Source organism: Mastomys coucha, unplaced genomic scaffold (genome assembly GCF_008632895.1).
Source record: "Mastomys coucha isolate ucsf_1 unplaced genomic scaffold, UCSF_Mcou_1 pScaffold22, whole genome shotgun sequence".
NCBI classification, from domain to species: domain Eukaryota; kingdom Metazoa; phylum Chordata; class Mammalia; order Rodentia; family Muridae; genus Mastomys; species Mastomys coucha.
The window spans coordinates 16,112-36,921 of NW_022196905.1; the positions used below are offsets into that span (position 1 = coordinate 16,112).

Here is a 20,810-nt window from a genome sequence, read left to right on the forward strand (position 1 = left end):
ATTAGTACTGATTGGCACAATTGCTTGTATTATCTTGCAAGAAAAGTTTAAATCAGATTGGAAAGGATTCCATTTGGAAATCGGAGAATGCAAAACTATCATGTGTACTTTTACTTGAAAGTTCCTTTTATTACATTTTCAGTGAATGAGTGTGTGTGTGTATTTACCATGTCATGTATGTGGAAATCAGAGGACAAGTTGTACAAATTAATTCTCTCTTTCCAACATGGGGTTCCTTGAGCTCCAACTAGGTCATTATGCTTGATAGACATGCCTTTAATCCCGTGAGCCATCTACCATCTCTTGCTGGAAATTTTAAATAGTCTTCTCTCTCTCTCTCTCTCTCTCTCTCTCTCTCTCTCTCTCTCTCTCTCTCTCTTTCTCTTTCTCTCTCTCTCCCCCTCTCTCCCTCTCTCTCTCCCTTATCTATCTATCTATATATGTACATATGCATATATATATAGAGAGAGAGAGAGATGGATATATATATATCCATCTTAGGCTTAAGCTGTCTTACTGTGAAGACAAACTTGGTTCATTCCTGTTTATATTAAAATTCTATGCCCTACATGTAACCTTAACTACAATTGGTTATGTACTGCATGTACCAGGAATGCCAATCATGTCTTTCTCTTACCTCACTCCCACTCAATGTTGTGTATAACCATCTTGCAACACTATTATTATTTCAAAATTTTATATGGTTACTTCTTGTTATGCCACCTTGCAACCTTGTCTTTGTTTCAGGAGGGACTAATGTGTTATGCTTATGTCCTGCTCTTGTAACCCTACCTATTTATCCCACCAAATCCCCCACTTGTACAATTCCTACCACTGAGTTATAGAAGCTTTTCTTTCTTACATTTAACACTGAGCTTTGGAACCCTCCTTAGGTATAAACAACTTGTATACACTACACATACACATGCATACACATACACAGCACATACACACACAGAAGCGGGCAGAGAGACAAACTTGCTTTAATTAGTTGCCTGTTTTACTAAATTGGCCATTATAATTTGGGTAAATGGCCTTTCTTCTCCCATCTTTGGGATTAACACTCTTTTTTTTTTTTCCTTTTTTTTAATTAGATGTTTTCTTTATTTACATTTCAAATGTTATCCCCTTTCCTGATTTCCTCTCCAAAACCCCCCATCCTCTCACCCCTCCCGCTGCTCACCCACTCACCCACTCCCGCTTCCTGGTCCTGGCATTCCCCTACATTGGGCAAAGGGCCTCTCCTCGCATTGGTGACCGACAAGGCCATCCTTTTCTACATGTGCAGCTGGAGCCATAAGTCCCACCATGTGTACTGTTTGGTTGGTGGTTTAGTCCCTGGAAGCTCTGAGGGTACTAGTTAGTTCATATTGTTGTTCATCCTGATACTGCAGACTTTACTGAAGTAGGCAAGTGGGCGTGGCACTATAGGGAAAACCTTTTTGTTCTCTAGATGAGTAGCAGTTACCCATAATCACTGAACCCTTTCTCCAGCCCCACCCCCCACCATTAACTCTTCCTCTTTGCAGGTGCATGACCCTTCTTCCAGGGCACCTTTCGCTCTTCATTCATTAGTTTTCATGTAGACCATGTTTAGTAGGTTTTGTCTCATTCCTGTTTTCCCCTCTTTAGCCATGTATTGACATGCTGGCTGGATTCAACCTTACAGGAATGTGTCCTACCTAACCTATATTCCTTCCAAATGTGCCATAGGATGGCTATGACTGAGACTCCATACAAGGTCATAGACATATGAAATAATAGGAATTATTTGTTTTGCAGCTCTTTTTGTCCTTGCACCTTGTTTGTATGTGATAAGGTCATGTTGCACAGTTGTGATGCTAATTATTGTACTCTTGTTCACCCATTCCGAAACATAATTCAGATCTTTGCTGCATAGACTGCAACTTACATGTGCATCCATCCATCCATCCATCCATCCATCCATCCATTTATCCATCTATCCATTTATTCATCCATCCATCTATCCATTTTCCTTTGTTGATTTCTTTGCTCATTTAAGGTCTTTTTTAACCCTCAAGTCTGAACTTCGCACTGTTCCTCACTGAAGTGTTCTTTATTTCCTCCAGCAGTCAGAAAACAATCTCATTTTCTCACTCCCCCTAAACTTGTCTATAATTTTCTGTCCTTTCTGCATTCTGTATTTTTCTTGTTGGAATAGAATAGAATGTCTCACTTGTCTTAGATAACTGTTTCTAACTCTTACACCTTTTTCAATTTCAGGAACATCGTTTTCTCCATCTAACAATACCATGCAGTGTGAATTGCAGGACTTAGAGTGTGGAAATGTCACATGATAACACTCTGTGAGTGTTCCCATCGTGGAAATAGATGAAGCCTCATTAATTAGGTCATAAATTATAACTAGTTGATTAAGCTTTTAACTAAAACTTATTTTTAAACAAGAAGTATTATTCAAACAGCTTTGGTTGTAGATCATTGGTGTTTTGTTGTTTTGTTTTTATATCATCATGGTTAGTTATCATTTATTAAGATTCCAGATTTACAATGACATCTGAAAAACACTGAAAAAAATCTATGATACCTATGATAAAAGCAAGACTTGTAATTGCTCAAAATTAGTGACCCCATGGGAACTTTTAAACACTAAGCTAGGTATTTCCAAGAATACAAGTGGAGGAAGAAATCACAGCAAGTTCTCAAGCCACATTCTCACTACCTCCCCCCACCATTGTCCTTGAGAATTCTCTTCACTTGCAAAAAGAAGAAGGAACTGGGAAAAGAATAAAAGCTGAGCCATGCCAGAACCTTCTGTAGCAGACCTCCCACTCCTTCATAGCATCATTTCTAAGAAAGAGACACATATAACCTTGGTGATAATGTTCCTTCGGACTATGTCATAGTGGGGGTCTGTGAATTGAAAATTTCAGACTTCAGAAGACTTGAGAACTCTTACTGCTACAAGGCTCCCTTGCTGTTTAAGCTGAATAGTGGGGCTTGTGAGGTATTGATCTCTTTGATTTCTGAATTTATTTGTCCTTTTAATATTGTTACAAAACTACTGAAATATTTTAGGTGCTAGACTAAAATTTAGAGGTACCTAACAAAACTAGTTCCTGTGTCATTCATTTCTTTCCATGGGAAGGTGAAGAGAAGAGATCCCTGTGAGCTGTACTAAATGTTCATGATGCTTAAGATAAAGCTTTTAAATTGCTAATTCTTGTAAATAGAATGATTCCTTTGTTTTGCAAAATAACTCAGATATCCAAATTATTCTTATCATAAGATGCTAAATTCAAAATGAGTAGAAAAACATCCAGTGGGATGTGTTAAAATCTAAAGTATGAGGTACACTGGCGATTTCAGAAACATCATTGAAGGACCTCTATGGTTGTCTTTTTTTTGGTCCAGATTGTATCTGAAAGTGATGTCAATTCTCTTCATTAGGGGTTTTATTCATATTTATTCCACTTAAGCTAGTTTGGTGAGATGTGATTTGGTGAGAACCATTTATTTTCTCATGTGAGCAGAGTGCTGTAGTTTTCTGGATTTCTTTGAACATGGCTTTAGAGATGGATAGTGATTCTGGAGATTAGCCTATTGCTAGAGGAAGACTGGCGTTCACCATGCATTTACAGTAAGTGTCCTACTTTCTTAAAATTTAATATTTATCTTCATTACCTTTAAATTACGTTTTATCTGTGTATCTGTGTGTGCATATATTCAGATGAGTGCTATGCACACAGAAGCCATATGCATTTGAGACACTTGAAGCTGGAGTTGTAAACTGTTGTATATGGATGCTGGGAGGCCAGCTTGTGTCCTCTGTCAGAGTAATATAGATTATTAACCACTGAGCCATAACTCAGCTCCTGCTTTTCTATTTTATAATCTAGAACTAGGGCTTGAAGGATAAATCAGGTGGATGAGTAAAGATGAAACTGTATGTTCAAGGCACTTGCAATGGTTGTCCAACGCAGGGTTTTGTGGTACCTGCAACTACAAAGAGTAAAGATGTGAACCTGTGAATCAGCTCACGTGGTATGGGTTACCTTAGGACCTGAATTCAGTCCCTAGATATACATAAAAATGTACCAGTAATCTGAGAATTAAGGAGACCTAGCTAGCAGGATGTCTTGTATTCATTGGCTAGCCTAAATAATGAGTCCAGGGCAGTGAGTGACCCTGTCTCAAACCTATTGGAAAACATCTCCCAAAATGACACTTGAGCTTGTCCTCTGGCCTACACATCTGGCACACACACATGCACTCACATACACATGCATACATTCACATACATACACACAAACACACTCACTGCCTCAACATTTAATAAACCATGCATTTTACTTGTGATAACAAGTAAGCAATTTAACTTTGTGCTTTGACTCCTCTGGCCCACATAGGTATGTTTACATAGTATTTTGTTAAGTACATGTCTGATATTATCATTATTCCCAAAAGTTAACCTCAGAAGATACTTCTGCCTGAGGTCATGAGTTTGCATTGCATCTTCATTTTATAAGTCATGGCCAGAAGAATTGAATGGGATTCAATTGATTTAAAAGTATAAAAATATTTTTTGAGATAAGTCAAGATAGAGGAAGTCCTATACATTAAACCTTGCTTGTGTTTTTCTTTGGTCCTTTTTCTGTCTGACTGATCACCATGCTTACAACACAGTTTCTATGAAGAGCTCAGGTTACACACTATCCAGCTTCCTTTGTCACCCCTACAGTATGTCTTACCTTTTCTCACTTCAGTTGACTTTCCCCAGCCTCAACATCTTCTAGCTTAGACTCTTTTTACAAGAGCCATTAGTGCCATTGGAATCATTTTGCTGACCCTAGCATCAACCAAGAGGCAGAATCAACCAAGAGATTCTTAGAAGCTGTGACAGGAGTGGGGGTATGCTTGTCCTCCAGCAGCACCATCCCTGGTGGCTTCAGTCCAAAACACCTCTGTGCAAATCAGTCTCCACTGCCTGGATCCTTTCCTAGTCTTTGTTTCCCTCTCCTTCCCCTCCCCCTCCTCCTCCTCATCCTGTTTCTCCTCATCCTCTTCTTCTCATCCTGTTTCTCCTCATCCTCTTCTTCTCATCCTGTTTCTCCTCAACCTCTTCTTCCTAGATATTGGAGTTTCTGAAGACTCCCAGTGCTTTGCATCATCAGTGCCAGAGCAAACTACTTGTCTGTTCTCTCCACACAGGCACAACAATTTTATTTCATGTCCACTCTGATGAATATTCAGCTTTACTCTTGAACACAGGTGTTGACAGTAAGGACCAGCCAGTGTGGTCTTTATACCTATAGAAAGCTCTCAGAAAATCACAGAGTCTACAACATTACCCAAACCCTGACACTTTTCTCCTTTTAAAGATATGCCTATCTTTCTGTTTCTAGAACTATTGTATATTTAGCTCTTTCATTTTATGGCCAATTATGATAGATATTATTTTTCCAAATTGTTAAAGTAATTTTAAACATACTAAGATCTTTACAAGTATTCAGATGGATTGTATATGTACGTGTGTTTGTGCACACAGGTATGCTTATGTTTGGAGTAGGGTAGAGTTGAACTAAGAAAGATTATAATAAAAGCAAGACAGAATGAGACATGGCATATACTTTGTTCACACTTTTCCTATTCAGCTACCTAGTGGAAGAAAGATGCCAGTTACAGAACTTTGTTTAGAAAGGATAGAGACATATATATTTCAGAAGTTGCTTTGGATGTGTAGGTTCTTATTTGGGTCTGATTTAAGGTTATGTGGGAAATTTAAAAATGAAAAGCAAGATTTATCTTGGAAGTAAGGTGAAAGAATGGGAGCCAGAAACATTTTAAAGAACAGTTAATGAAACTAGAAAAGGAAAAAAAAAGGAGGAGGGAAATTTAAGTCCTCATACCTCTCTACAAATGTACCAGTTCTAAGAGTTTCCTCTCCAAAGCAAGTGAAATAAATTAAATAGGACTGGTTGATAGTTGTCAGAAAATGAAGGACAATGGGAGAATGCGCTGTAGTAGCAGGAGAAGTGACCTGGTGAGACTGCTAGCTACTACACTGATGGTTGTAGATGCACAGGGACACACTGAGGTCATGCAAGGGTCAGCAAACAGAAGTCAGAGGCTACTATGTAGGGTCTTTCAGCCCTAGCTACCCCTTACTCAGGACAGGAAACAAAGCACACCAAGAAAGGGGCCTGCCTGGGTGACCCATTTTTCATTTGATTTAGATCAATGTGTGTTCATCTTATGTGTTCTAGAATGCTTTCCCTGGTGGAAGTTTTGTGCTTTGATTGACAGATTCTAACTTTTTTCTACTTACAAGAAAATGGAATCAGTTTTATTCCCAAAGTTACCTGTTGGTGGGATTTGAATCTTAAAATAGAAGTCACTGTTTCAGTCATTTCTAAGAGATTTGATTTTGGAACAGAAATTTAAGCTAACAAAAGCTTTTCTCCAGGTATATACTTTTAATTTTTCTTTCATAAAGAGCCAAATATTACACATAATGCAATAATTATTTGTTGTTATGAAGCCTGAAAAAGGCATTCTCTGAGAAAATATGAATATGTTTAAAAGAGCAAACTAGGAGAGAGTGATATAATGGCCGCTGAATCATTGCCAACTCAAGACATAAATAACTTGTTTTCTTGGGGTTTGTTTATAGTTTTAAGATGTGTATTTTTTTCTAAGCACACTGATCATATTAAGTAAAAGGTCACTGAGGTAGTGGGGAATAATATTATTTATAATGTGAGCAGTATCTTGTAAGAGAATTTATAGATAATTAATCAAATTAGAAACTAGAAAAGATGATAGGACTTAGCAGGTGAAGGTGCTTGTGGCCAACCCTGAGGATCTGAGTTTCATCCCCAGGACCTGTAGTATGGAAGGAGAGAACTGACTCCTGCTTGTTATTTTCTGGCTTTTATGTGCATGCCATATACACTCACACAAACACACACACAGGGACATTCACATGCACACATGTGCACATAGATATATACTCATACTCACATATGAACAAATGAACAAATTTTAAAAAAGAGTAGAAGTCAGTAGGATGTCTAGGTAGTGATTTTATTTCCTTGGACAAATCAAGAAAACTATTATGGATTACAAGTGATCATTATAACATGTTATGTGACAAAAACTATAATAATTTACTCCTTGACAAAAATAACCTTACTGAATCTCTATAACATCCTATAAGTCACATCCTGCTATCATCTAGTTTATAAATAATCAGACTCAAATAGATTAGCTACTTTACCTGCTGCTAATTAGAAACTGGAGTCCATATTTGAAGAGCATCAGGTTTTAGCAGCAGCTAATGAAAGTACCCCATAACAATCAAAAGAGATGAAAATCCCCAAATTTATTTAATCTAAGATGGAAACTTATAATAAGAAAAGTTGTAGATGGATAGTGGAGAAGTCACAAACCAATGCTACTGGTTTCTGGGAAGGATAATGGAATATAAGAGAGACTCTGAGTGAACTGCCAGTCAGGAAGACATGGGGCAAACTGGGAGGATCTTGAAGGCATGCAATGCCTGATAAATTAAGGTCAGGATGTGATTGTAGTGTAGGCTAACAACACTAAAGCTATCCTGTGTGTTCTTAAATGATGACACTGTAGCAGGCAAATAGGACTCTCCAGAAGCTTATGTTCATATATTCAATATAGGTGGCTTCTAAAGCTACTAATTATCATGGTATTTTATCAGATAATACATTAAAGAAAACTTCATGAAATAAATGATTTGAGAAAATTGTTTTCTCTGACAAGCTTATTGAGTGATTTTTTTCTCACTCACAAGAAATTAATAGAAGAATGAATTATATTGTATTTCTTTTTCCTTGAGTAAGAAAATGTAAACACTGTAAAGTGCTTTTGTTTATTAAGCAAAACTTCACTAGTTCTCTTCAAGTGAACAGATTCTCAGTTTAAGTGATTCAAAGCAGATAGAAAGAAACCTCCTGGAATGTTTTTTTATGCATGTGTATTATATGTTATTAAAATGTTGTACATGTATTTAAAATTCTACTTCATAAAACATACTGGAGATGATATTAATTTGAAAGTTTCACTTGGTTTCTCTTTGATTGGGTACGTTAGATCCAGGTCTGCTAGCTCACCTGTGGCTCTCCTAGGTCTGCTTCTTACTTCTATTCTCATCATCAAATGGAAAGGGAGAAAAGAACAGGAGTAACCACTCTCTCAAATTTGTTAATTTTAATTATCTTAAACTATTGGTATCCCAGGTAGTTTTCAGTAATTCTCTAAGATAAAAATTAAGGCATGGGTAAAAAATGAAAGCAACATAAATGTTTAGTATTTTTTGTATACATAGAGTTTCATTATCAATTTATATTATTTTGTAAACTGGCTTTTAATAAAATATATGATGTTTACAAAAACATATTTGCATGAAATTGTAAAGTCTAATATTACATCAACAATATGCATTTATCCTTAAGAAATTGAGCATGAACTTATAAAACAGGATTGCCCAACTCTTTGGGTACTTTGGACCTCATTTGATAAAAATATAATTATCTTGCTCCACAAACTAAATAAACACTAATGACAGAAGATGAAAATATAAACTGGTATATGTTTTTTGTTCATGACATCCATTACCAACAGATTAAAAACAACAAACAAACAAACAAAAAAACAAAAACAAAAAACCCTCACATAAATAACCCTACTAATTCATTGTTCATTTGCTTATTTGGAGAATTTTTTCTTTTTTTAAAGATTTATTTATTTACTTTATGTAAATGAATCCACTATATCTATCTTTAGACATACTGGCAGAGGGCATCAGGTCCTATTACAGATGGTTGTGATGTGGGTGTTGGGAACTGAACTCAGGACCTCTGGAAGAACAAAGAGTGCTTTTAACCACAGATCCATCTATCCCTCCAGCCCCGAGAATCTTCTAAGGTTGTTAAACATATTAATGAAAAACATGAATGTATCCAAGTGATAAAAGTTAATTTTTCTTATTATAAAACCAAAGAAGTGATCAACAGGAAACTAATAGGCTATTTGACTCTGTGTGTGAGAAACTATGGCAACACTATTTGGGTAGATACTATTGTGATTCTCAGTGAGTTATCAAGGTGCTTCTAAGATATTCTGGTTTTAATTTGATTCAACATGTTTCCTTCTTGAAAATAGTTGCTCACATATGTGGCTGTTGCCACACAGCAATGGTGTGAATCCAGTGCAGTTGAGACATAAGGCATACTTATTTCTGAGTAGGTAGGTAGTACCCACCAGGCTCAAACAAGCAAATAAACACACACACACACACACACACACACACACACACACACACACACACACAAAATTAACATAATCAAAAAATTTTTTCAGCTGAACTTCAGATTAAAGTATTCCTTAACAATTGATAGATTAAAACCGGTTGACTGAAAATGAGTCCTTTATTTATCAAAACATTATTTTCCTGTAAATCTTGAAATATATTTTTTGTCACATAAAAACAAGGCTGTGTAATTCTTACCCTTCACAGGACTAGATTGTGCCAGAATATTGAAATGAGTGAAATTGTTGCTTTGCTGGTTCCCTTACTCTGAGCCTGCCAAGATTTGAGTTTCCTTTGAAATGTTGCTATGATTTGAAACATTGTCATTCTCCTTTGGATTTCACCTTGAATACTCATGATGATATTTAAATGAGCAGCTAAATTGACTAAAAATGCAAAACTCTTAAACTCATCATTACAATCTGGCATAAATTTTGTTTGCGTACCATAAATGACTTGATGGCATGCCATAAACAATAAAAACTTTTTAGCATAGTCCTCTTCTTGACAACCTTATTTCCAAAAAGCAAATGATGCCACCATCCTTAGCATCAATACTTTTATGAGATTCCTGGGATTGGTGGGCATTTAATTCAATTTGCCTGGTACTGACCATGTTTAATTCCCCAGTTCCCAACTTTTCTTGGTGTACCATTGCATAAAGATACTTAACTGACCATGAGTTAGGCAGTACTATATAATAGTACTGGAACATCATCAAACTAAATCAGGTCCATGGACAATGGACAAAAAAATCATTTTAACATCTTTTTAATGCTTTGTATATGAATCTTGTGCTGTAGTTATGTCCTCTAATAATCGCAAAGAAGCCAATTTTTTGGTAAACTAATATTTGTCATCAGTACCTCCAGTAAAAACGCGAGTTCAGCACATTTTCGCTATCAGTGCTGTCTGTCCTCCATCACCAAATCATGAAATTTCAAATGGACATCTCTATTCTTCACACTTCTTCCCATATAGTTTCTACTTTCTTCTCTAGCCTGATGTCTGGCGAGACAAACCAGTTTTAGAAATATCCTCCTTTCGGTGATACATTGTAACTGCCACTCTCTCCATAAATGCTTTACAAACTCTTCATCAGCAAATGCTTTGAATTTCTTTTTTACCATTAAATAGGTGATCACATTTCTTTTCAGTTCTGTATTTTTTTTTTACTTCATGACACATTCCTTGACATATGACACGTATGATAGCCTATTTTGCATATAATATTTCAGATTGTAATCTTTGAAAACTTGGACAGATTAAGTGGAGCACCTCAACACGACTACTCTCAATTTGAAAAGTTATCTGTCTACTTAATATTGAACTATCTTCAATTCGTCTTTTGGACTTCTATTTCTTTTTTTTTTTTTCTTTTGGTGCTTCAAGATGGGGTTTCTCTGTGTATGTAGCCCTGCCTCTCCTGGAACTCACTCTGTAGACTAGCCTGGCCTCGAACTCAGAAATCTGCCTGCCACTGCCTCCCAAGTGCTAAGACTAAAGGTGTGTGCCACCACTGTCCTGCTTTGGCTTCTATTTCTTTTAGGAGATTGCAGAAACCTTACTGTCATTAAAATAACAGACAAAGGGCTACGTTTCCTTTTGTTGAAACAAACAATTAAGACAAGAAAGCAGAAACTTGGGCTTGAGCCCTTCCACATTTCAGCTGCCAGTACAGAGGGAAGCAGAGACTGAAGCACATCTTGTAAAGTATGAGATAGAGATAAGGTATGGAAGTACTTTTAACAATCAATGAAGAATACTTACCTGTCTTTTAAATAAAGTTAAGTACCTATTGATTGCAATGCTGGTTAAACATTATTGATAGTTGCTGCGTTTCCCTTGCCAAGCTGCCACCACAAGCGTCTATAACATCTGATGGTGCCAGTTCAACTCTCTGCACTTGGAAGATAACTCACTGGCACCCACACACTACTGTAACACTGAAACCATGGGTGCCACAACGAGAACAAATATACATTTAATATGTGATATTGTTTTACAATATTATCATTTAGAAAGTTCCTGCCAGACAGTCATACAACTAAACCTCACAATATTTTACATTTACAACTTTATTTTGAGATGCATTCATCGCTGTCTTAGATTTCATGGGCATTTGGTTAGACATTTGTTTTCAAGTAATTTATATTTCTTGCTGTTCGTGTTTTCAGATCCTTGCCTCCTAGTGAGCCATAATCACTATTTGAACCTTTGGTGGTGATACAATACCAAATCAAACCAAACAAACAAACAAACAAACAAAATCTAATGCCAGCATTTTGGAGAATGAAGCAAGAGGATCAAGAGTTCAAGAGCAGCTTCTGCAACATATTGAGACACTCTTTTAAAATACCTCAAAATCTAGACACACATACTTGTCCAGGCATACTTCTAATCCCAGGACTTTGGAAGCAGAGGCAAGAGGATTAGGAGTTTAATATATCCTTGGTTATAAAGTAATTTGGAGGTTAGCCTAGATTACAAGAGACACTGTTTCACATATGACAGAATAAAAATAAGAGAAATGAGTTTCAATTATTATTTTAACTTTTTATTATGTTAAAAAATCCCTTGGGATGCCTATATCATCCCCCACCCACCAAGGCTCAAGGAACATCACTGAGGAGAGACAAAAAGAATATAAGAACTAGAGGATGGAAAGGAGAACTATAAAATTGGTCCTCTGGACATGATATGACAGTTGCACAGATATCAGCCCACAGCCGCAGTTTTTGCCTGTACAAGATCCAGCCAGTGAATATTTCTAGCAGAACAAGGAGAGCCCCTACTCGTTACTATTGGCAATTTATGGCTGCAGAAGTCAGAGAGTCACTTTTCTTTATATTGATGCCCAATATTAGGTTCTATATAGCTCAGCGAGTGACTCTACACAAATGTTTGTATGGGCAGCACTAACTTCTTATAAAAAAAAATGAGAGGAAAAAAAGTGGGAAGGAGACATTCTACAGGGGGCCTCAGGTAAGGTAGAGAGAGGGATTGGGAGTGGATATAATCAAAATTAATTGTACACATGTATGTAGTTTCAAATGATGAATTAAAATATGTAGGCAAAAAGTACTAAAGTATTACTTTGAATAACAGATTGTGTTTTTGGGAATATCACATTTTATACACACACACACATATATAGTGGCTGTCCTTATATATCTTTCCAGGCAGTGGTGCTGTCTGAGAGTCAGCCCCATAGAAACATATATCTGTACTCCCTTGCTCATCATGCTGCATAGCTCATCTAATTCATGAATGGACTTCAGGCCTGCTTTGACTCAGAGGGATACCTAGATCCTTGCTATTTACAGAAACAGCTTCTCTTAACACTCATACATACCTTGCACATAGTTGCATTATTCATAGTTGCATAGAGTTTCTCTTTACCTATTATTTAGGAGTAGAATCATGGTTTACATAGTGCTAGGATCTTACCTTCTGTAGAAGTTATGACACATGTTCTAGTTTTTACATTCCCTCCCTAGATGCACAAGGCATCATTGTTTTCCTAAATCTTCATCAATGGTCAGTACATATATTTTAAAATCATCATGGCAATCTATTGAACAATAAAATCCTGACCTCATTTTGTATGAATAATAATTTCTCTAGTTACTAACATGATAGATCAATTTCTTTTGTTTTTCTTAACATGAACTTTTCCTTATCTGTTTACTGTCATAATCTGTATTATCAGACTATAATTGTGTCCTGGTCAGTGTTTAATCTCTGTGAAGAGACACTATGGCCACAGCAGCTCTTATAAAATAAGTCATTTAATTGGGGCTACTATGGTTTCAGTGGCTTTAATCTATTATCATTCTGGTGGGAAAAATGGTGTCACACAGGCAGATATGGTGCTGGAGAAGTAGCTGAGAGTTTTACATCAAGATCCTCAGGTAGCAGGAAGAGAGAAACTGGAGACTAAAATTGAGCTTTTGAAATGTCAAAGCACACTTCCAGTGAAACACTCCTCCAAGAAGGCCACACCTCCTAATTCTTTCATATAGTGTCACTCCCTGATGACCAAGTTTGAAAGTCTATGAACCTATGGGGCAATCTTTTATTCAAACCAGATAAATTCTTTCTCATTTGTTGGCTGGAGTTTATTGTATGATAGACATTAACCATTTGGCAAATTTGCTACTTATTGTTTTGTTCTATTCACAATGAATTTTACAGGACAATTTTTTTAAAATTGAATTTTCTCTTTAGCTTTCTTCTTTAAAAAATGGTTTCCTTGGGAGACAGAGGCAAGTTCAAGACCACACTGGGCAATTTTTGCAAGGTATTATCTCATAAATTAAGTTTTAGAAGGTTGTTCCTTCTTAGAGCAAGAGCTACCATGTAGAAGGTCTTGGGCTCAATCCCCATAATAAAAAACTGACAATAATTAAAATATTTACAGTGCTTTCTTATGTTTAGAATACTGAAACACTATCGTCTTCTGATTTTTTTCCATCTCATTTGTTTGTGTAACATGTGGTACAAAATCAATTGCAATGTTTTATATAGATGAGTAATTCATTAGTGACTCATTCTATCTGATTTAGATGACAATGTGTGCCTGTCATAGGAGCTAGCACGTTGACATACTGAAAGCGGGGTTATATGTGTCTATTACTCTCATCATTTTTGAAATAGTTTTCATTATGTAGCTCAGTTTGTTCACACATAGGGTCCTCCTGCTTCCTCCTATTGAAGCTATATTAAAAGTGTGTAGTACCATGCCTTGCTTCTAAGATAGATATTTCCCTCTGTTTTGCGTATCAAAAATCCCCACCCACTATCACTGCTTAGTAATAGCTACTGAGTGGAGGTATGAATGGCCATATTACATGTGTACAGCAGATCTACGTTCAGGTATTTTACAGGAGTCAATTTCAGATTCCTAGAATGAATATCAACATTATGAGAGATCTTTATAATAAAGACATTTATAATAAAGCTTGTTACCCATGGGTTGTTCCTATTCTCATTTTTTAAAATAGAGGTTTATATTTGTTTGGTTCCTTTTAATCCTGTGTAGATTTTTGAACAGTTATTTGTGTGTGTATGTGTGTGTTTGTGTGTGTGTTTGTATGTGTATATGTGTGTGTGAGAGAGAAAGAGAGACAAAGGGACAGAAAGAGAGAGACAGGGGCAGAGACAGAAAGACAGACCTTGACTTACTTCAATTTGGAGAAAAAAATATGACTCTTTATTATATTGAATCTTCATATTCATAAATATAATATAGCCTTCACTTATTTAATTCTTTTTAAATGCTCTTTAAGTATGTTTTACAAAGTATCTTTATAAGTTTGCTCATTGTTTAATGAATCTGTCTTGATCTTGCAGATATAGCTAAATTATTAATAGATTCTTCAGTCAGTTGGCCCCTTATCTTTAAACATTGGCACTACACATTCTAAAAAAAATCATAAAATATCATGAATTATTTAAAAAGGTAACATTCTGAAAGAAGGTAGTAATTGTAGTTCATCAGAATCTCTTCATTCAACTGAGACTTGAAGATCTTAAAGCAATGACTGATTAAAACTACTGAGAATTTAGGAGAAGGACTGTTCTGTAAAGGCAATTTTGCTCCTATCTTGAGTTCTATGTAGCTCTCCTCCAACAAAATTGTTTAGTAATTTCTTGTGCATTTTTTTAAAGTTTGTGTTCTGGTTAATTTCTGCAACCTGATATAAACCTAGACATATTTGAGCAGAAAGAACCACAACTGATAAAATTCCTCTGTAAGATTGGACTGTGGGCAAGCATGTGAAATCATTTTCTTAATTAATGATTGATATTGAAGGACCCAGCCCATTATGGGTGATATCATACCTGGGCAGTATGTCCTGAGTTGTATAAGATAGCAAGCTGAACTACCAAGCTAATAAACATGATTGTTTTTTGGACTGTATTGAGAACTTTTGGTTTATTGAGAACATAGATTCATTAGGAAAAATAATCTATATTTTCATTTTTGTGTTGTTTTACACTTTATCTTCTATTGATATTTGGATAATGCTGCCTTTGTTGAATTATTTCATTAGTACTTATTGTTTTTCTATTTTTTGGAAAAGCTTGAAAAGTACCTGTGTTGGCTCATGTTTAATGATTGGATAGGTTTCATCAGTGAACCTGTATGATCCTGGGCTTTATTTGAGGAGAAGCATTTTTATTATGACTTTAAACACATTGGTTGTTATGTGTCAATTTACTTATAACTTTCTACATAATCTTAGGAAGTTATATCATCCATTTTCATTTATTGTAGATTTTTCCTTTTTCAATATAATGGACGTTTCCCAATGTTCTGTGATGGTCAGATGGATTTCAGTGTACTCTGTCATAATGCATCCTTTTTCATATCTTATTTTGTTAATTTGGGTCTTTCCCTTCCTTAGCTTACTTAAAGATTGACTAGTCTCATTTCCTTTTTCAAAGGGAAAACTTTGAGTTTGACCTATTCAAATATTATTCTTTTCTCTTCCTTCGTTCCTTCCTTCCTTCCTTCCTTCTTTCCTTTCCTTCCTTCCTTCCCTCTTCGCTCCCTCCTTCCCCCTTTCTTTCTCCCTCCTTCCCTTCCTCCTTTCCCTCCTTTCTTTCTATGTAGCTTTGAATGTCCTGTAACTCACTTTATGCCAGGCTCAGATTAAAGGCATGCACCACCACTACTCAGCCAGATATGTTCTTTAAGCTCCATTGTTCTAACTCTTACCCTGATCTTTATTATTTTTGATGATTAATTTGGGTTTGTTTTATTCTTGTTTTTCTAAGATCTTGAATAAGATCTCCTTATTTATTGGCAGTCTTTAAATGTGATCATTCACAGCTGTAAATATTTTTTTCAAGCTGCCTTAGCTATACTTCAAAGAGCTGATGATTTTGATTTTATTTTCATTTGATTCCAAAAATGTTTAACTTTTCCTCTCTGGCTTATTCAGTAACTCAGTAGTCATCTAAAACATAATGTTCTTTCTCCATGTAGCTGAGTAGTGTTGATTTCTAGTTTTATTTTACAAGATGTGATAAGTTGTGACAGTTTTGCCTTTTGTGGGAAGTAAGATGTATATTTTGGTCTGGAATGTGCTCTATTTCACAGGCATTTCATTTGAGTAATGTAAAGAATGTGTACTCCATTTCTTTTGGAAATGTGTGTGTGTGTGTGTGTGTGTGTGTGTGTGTGTGTGTGTGTGTGTGTGTGGAGAGAGAGAGAAAGAGAGAGATAAAGAGAGAGAGAGAGAGAGAGAGAGAGATATGCATGCATGCATGCATGTACAAGTGTCATGTTCCATATGTGGAACTCAGAGGTCAACATATAAGAACCAGTTCCCTTCTTTAGCCATTTAAGTCCTAGAGAATGGTCTTAGGTCAGCAGGCTGGGTGGAAAGCATATTTATCCACTGAGCTATTTACGCTAGCTCATCTTTGCTGATTTTAATTCCGATGTCTTAGCTAAACATGAGAGTGGATATTGACACCTCCAGCATTACTTACTAAGTCCAGTCCTTTTCTTCTGATTAGAGTGTTTTATGAAACTGGAAGTCCTGAACATACAGCTTTGGTTTTTTTTTTGCAATTATTCTAACTTCTTATTTAATTTGTTAGTATGTACCGGTGTTGTTTTTACTATTTCTGAGTGGTTTCTGGTTTGCGATCTGTTTTACTGGATATTAGAAAAGCTGTGTCAAATTGTTTTTTACTTCCATATACTTTGTAGGTTGATACTCCTTCTTTAGCCCAAAGTTGTGGGTATGTGTTCTAGTATGTTGTTTCTAGATAAAAAGTTGAATATGATATTCTGACTCAGTTCTCTTTTCTGACTTTCTTTCTTGGTGAGTTGAGGTCACTTACATCTATCTGAAGTTTTTGAAAAATCCTCTTGTATCTTTATGGTTGTTCTTGTTGGTTAGATTACTCTTTGTTCATTTATTTTCTTCCCTGTTCCTAATAGAATTTTGCTGGATCACTGTGTTGTTTATGAGAGATTTCCTTGCACCTTATTTTATCTGTTCTTATCATGTGTTCACATGAAAGTAGCGATTATTCATCCTTCTCTGGATATACTGTTGTTTCTCTGTAGCTAGGTTGGTGGTCATGCACTTCATAAGACTGTACTTGTCTTGTGATACCCCTATTTTAATTTTATAGGATTATTTTCTTTTTTTTATTAGTTTTTAAAATTTTTTTTACACTCTAGACTTTATTCTCCCCCAGCCCCTGTCCACCCTCTGATGGTTCTACATCCTATACCTCCTCCCCACACCTCTGTTTCCCTGAGGATGTCCTTAGCCCCCAGCCCCCACCCCACCTGACCTGTAAACTCTCTGGGGCCTCTAGTCTATTGAGGGTTAGGTGCATCATCTCTGATTAAACCCAGACCTGGAATTCCTCTGCTGTATTTGTGTTGGGGACCTCATATCAGCTGGTGTATGCTGCCTTTTTGAGAGAGCCAGGGGTTCAGATTAATTGAGACTGCAGGTTCTCCTACAGGGTTGCCCTCCTACTCTGCTTCTTTGAACCTTTCCTTAATTCAACCACAGCTTCTGTCCATTGGTTGAATGCTAGTATCTGCATCTGACTCTTTCAGCTGCTTGTTGGGTTTTCCAGAGTGCGGTCATCCTAGCTCCCTTTTTGCTAGCTGCCTATAGCATCAGTAATAGTGTCAGGCCTTTGGACCTCCTCCTAAGCTGGATCCCACTTTGGGCCTGTCACTGGACATTTTTTTTCCTCAGAATACTTTCCATTTCCATCCCTGTAATTCTTTCAGAAAGGAACAATTATGGGTCAGAGTTCTGACTGTGGGATGGCAACCCCCTCCCTCATTTGATGCCCTGACTTCCTACTGGAAGTGGGCTCTATAAGATTCCTCTCCCTATTGTTGGGTATTTCATCAAAGGTCCCTCACTTTGAGACCTGAGAGTCTCTCACATCCCAGGTTCCTGGTGCATTATAGAGGGTCCTCCCAACTTCCCACCTTCCTAGGTTGCCTGTTTCCATTCTTTCTGCTGGCCCTGGGCTTCAGTCCTTTTCCTTTACCCAATACCAGATGAGGTTCTAGCTTCCCTCCACCTCTGTCCACTTTTCCTCCCAGGTCTCTCCCTCCCCACTTGTGATTGCTTTCTTCTCCCTCCCTAGTGGGACTGAGGCATCCTCACTTGGGCCCTTCAGCTTGTTGACCTTTTTGAGTTCTGTGGACTGTATCTTGGGTATTTGGTACTTTGGGGGGGGGTGTAATATCCACTTATCAGTGAGTACATACCATGCATGTCATTTTGAGTCTGAGTTACCTCACTCAGGATGATATTTTGTAGTTCCATCTATTTGCCTGCAAAACACAGGGTGTCCTCATTCTTAATAGCTGAGTAGTATTCCATTGTATTGTTTTATGACCCTGTATAATGAAAACTATCTCTAATTCCACATTGTTGATTCTAGCGATGTGACTTAGAAGTTAAGCACTTTTGTTGTTCTCCCTGAGGACCCAAGTTTGGTTCTTAGGAACAATGTTGGACAACTTACAACCACTTGTAATGCCAGTTGGGGTAGTGGGTAGAGATCAAGTACTCTATTTTGGCTTCCTTGGACATTTGCATTCATGTGTATGTAACCACTGATACATTTACATGGGTAAAATTCAACTTATTGATTGTATCTTTTAAAAGGTACTGATCATTTTCACAATCCACATACATTAACACATAATTAACAATTTCAAAATAAATTTGTAAAATATAATAACATTTAAAATATAATAAAGTAAAAATTCTGATAAATATAATTAAAAGAGCTATTCTGGGCTCCACATGTGCAAAGAAACATATGACTTCATATGTGTGCATCCATTCATATACACATGTGCATACACACACACTGACATACATACAAATACAAACACACCTTTCATTAAAGAGGAAACCAATTTGTGAAAAATTTAGCAAGTGTACTCTAAAAAGTCATTTCATGTTGTTTACCTAACTGATAATTTATACTTCAGGATATAGTATTTCTTCAGAACCATCCTTGTCTCCTCATTTTCTATGAATAGCTGCCTGCTTTCATCTATTTGATCTCGGTGTTTATTACCTTTATGCCTACATGGATTCCTACCATAAAAGATCACAGGGAAGTCTGTCCCAGTTGTTATATTGTGCCTGGTTTGTTGTCATTGAACGTTTTGTTTGTTTGTTTGTTTGTTTGTTGTTTAGCTCAGCTTAAGTGTGGCCCTTGATTCCTGGTGTGCTTATGTTAGAGTCAGTGACCACTGTAGAAGTGGCAGGAACCAGAGCATTACGTCAAGTGATTAGCTGAGTTGCTCGGCACTACTATACTTTCTTTACTTTGTCTCTATTGGTTTTTTTCTTTGTTTGGTTTTGTTCTGTTTTTACATTTTTGTTTTAAGGGCTAAGATTCCTTTTATAAACTAAAATTGTTATCCAATGGGATTGGATAACTTGTTAAGAAAGTTCATTTAAAATTCAATGTCAATTTCATCTACAGAGGAGGATGCAAACATAACTTTATTTGTCATGCATTATTTTTGTTATAGAAGGAATTGCATATTTCAAGAAGGAAGTTCTCACTATGAATTTGCAGAAGGTTTGAGAGAAGTATCACAATTCTTAGTCATCTTCTTCACATTAAAACAGAGTTTAGAATGCTGGATGCTTAATGAAACATTGCATAGTAAGGTGTAATTAGTGGTCATCCTTACTGGCAAATTTTTATTCCACATGTTTAGATACTAAGTTTTTGGGAGCAAGAACATAATGTTAACATTCCAGAATATTGTTCAGTATATTTATATTTATAACATGTTTTAGGGGACACAGGGGCGAAGGTTTCTGAATTACAAACTCTTGCTGCTCTTGGGAACTGAGATAGGGTTCACAGAACCCACAATCACCCAGCTCACAACCACCTGTAAGGGTATTTGAAGTCCTCTTCTGACTCTGTTGGTATAACCTACTGACATCCTGCATAGACATTCATTCTAGCAAAAACTGTGTCACTAAATGAACTTAGATTTCAGTGATAGGACCAGGGAGCCAAAAATGAATCATATCACATCTTCCAGCTAGCAGACCCCAACACTGACCACATAAGAACAATGATGACATTCATTATTTGTTATCCAACATCAGTGTGGCATCTGTACATCTCCTAGAAGGGTAGATGGAACCCAAAGCAGGCACTTCATTTGGAAATATGTGAATATTTAGAAATTTAAGTTCAGGTTGAGAATTAAAAATTTAGGAAAAAATATATAACTTTAAGCAGGAAATTTGTGGACTTTACTCAAATGTATAGAACCAAGCAGGCAAATAGAATAATGTTAGGCATACTTGTAAAATAAATGTAGCATATTTAGATAAAACTTTGAACATCTCTGTGAAAGAACATGAAAAGATGAAGTCTGGTTATGCTTACCTATTAAAATTTTCACCTTTTTAGTTTAGGCCTACCTAAACATATT

At 36.4% G+C, this 20,810-nt stretch overlaps 1 protein-coding gene across 1 annotated transcript in view; it reads left to right on the forward strand.

The window, feature by feature from the left end:
• Nucleotides 1–2,959: 2,959 nt before the first annotated feature.
• LOC116068889 (zinc finger protein 385D) overlaps nucleotides 2,960–20,810 on the forward strand; it is a 170,048-nt gene continuing 152,197 nt past the window's right edge. Inside the window, exon 1 of the mRNA XM_031338993.1 lies at nucleotides 2,960–2,986. The gene's annotated coding sequence lies outside the window, so the exon portion shown is untranslated. The remainder of the gene's footprint in view (nucleotides 2,987–20,810) is intronic.